Source organism: Microtus ochrogaster, unplaced genomic scaffold, assembly GCF_000317375.1.
Source record: "Microtus ochrogaster isolate Prairie Vole_2 unplaced genomic scaffold, MicOch1.0 UNK5, whole genome shotgun sequence".
NCBI lineage: Eukaryota > Metazoa > Chordata > Mammalia > Rodentia > Cricetidae > Microtus > Microtus ochrogaster.
In genome coordinates this window covers 3755418-3756608 of record NW_004949103.1, presented here as the reverse complement: position 1 = coordinate 3756608, position 1191 = coordinate 3755418, and the positions used below count along the sequence as shown (strand labels likewise).

Here is a 1191-nt window from a genome sequence, read left to right as displayed (position 1 = left end):
ACTCCTCTCCCTTCCTCCCTTCTCCAATATTAAGACCTCCCACACTACTCCAGAACATTCCAGAACAGTCAGGCACTGATGTCACAAAGCAGTGAGGTATGAGGTAAGGGCCTGCATTGTTGTGCTGCTTCCCTCCGCTAAATGGCTGTGTGAGGAATGACTGGAACCACAGCACTCAGATTTCTGGGGAGAGGAAGGGCCCCTGTTTGGGGAGTGCATAGTGAGATCTTGTCTGAAAATAAAAAAACCCAAAATGAAAGGGGAATAACCAACAAGCCACAATTGGAGTGGGTGAAGCACTTGAGGCAATGACCCCACGACAGAGCAGCTCAGACCTGATTCTGCCTCTGACTAGACACACTACTTTACCCAGACAAGTGCCTCACTTATGGAAAGGGAGAACCAGGCCGAAGAGTCAGCTCTGCAGATGAGAGCATTGCTCTCCTCCCAGAGGACCCAAGTTCATTCCTAGCACCCACATCAGATGGCTCACCACTGCCAGCCCCAGGGATCTGGTGTCCTCTTCTGGCTTACTTGGGCTCTTGCATGCAAACACAGGCGGTATACACTCACAGGCAGGTCAACTTGAAGTCCCCTTGCTGTGGAGAGGATGCCCTGACGAGCCTTCTGCCTGCAGAGAGGGAGGAAATGGCTATCAGGATCCCTGGGATCATGGCCACTGTGAGTCTGGAAAGGGACTTGGCCTCTTTATTCTCATGGAAAGATGGAGACAGGAGTCACTGGCGAGTGGCATGGAACAAGCAGCAGAGTTTGGGCCCCCACTCTTGGGTCCTTGGACCATGTCACCATGAGCTTCTTCCATGTCCCACTCCCTGAAGGCTGGCTCTGAGGGAACTGACAAATGGCTTTTCCCTTGTAATGTCAATGATGCTGTCCTACACTCCAGTTCTCGTGTCTGTCATTGTCATCAAGTCCTCTCCATGCTTCTGGCTCCCTGCTTGCCTCCAGGAGGCTATGGACCAGCGGAGGAGTCAATCCTTAAAGGAGACAAAGTTGATGCTCTCCGTTAGCCATTTGGAGAATTTGGCTACTGTACCTGGGTGAGGCCAAACAGGACTCACTTTTCTATGACTCAACAATGGCAATGGGTTTTTGATCCTACTGCACGTACTGGCTTTGGGGGAGCCTAGGCAGTTTGGATGCTCACCTTACTAGACCTGGATGGAGGTG

At 51.7% G+C, this 1191-nt stretch overlaps 1 long non-coding RNA gene across 4 annotated transcripts in view; it reads right to left on the bottom strand.

Annotated features, from left to right (window-relative positions):
• The window catches only part of LOC113458152, a 14893-nt gene that overhangs the window by 4807 nt on the left and 8895 nt on the right, over window positions 1-1191 (bottom strand). For all 4 annotated transcript variants that reach the window (XR_003378577.1, XR_003378575.1, XR_003378578.1 and 1 more), the window contains exon 4: window positions 494-631. This is a non-coding gene — a long non-coding RNA (uncharacterized LOC113458152). The remainder of the gene's footprint in view (window positions 1-493; window positions 632-1191) is intronic.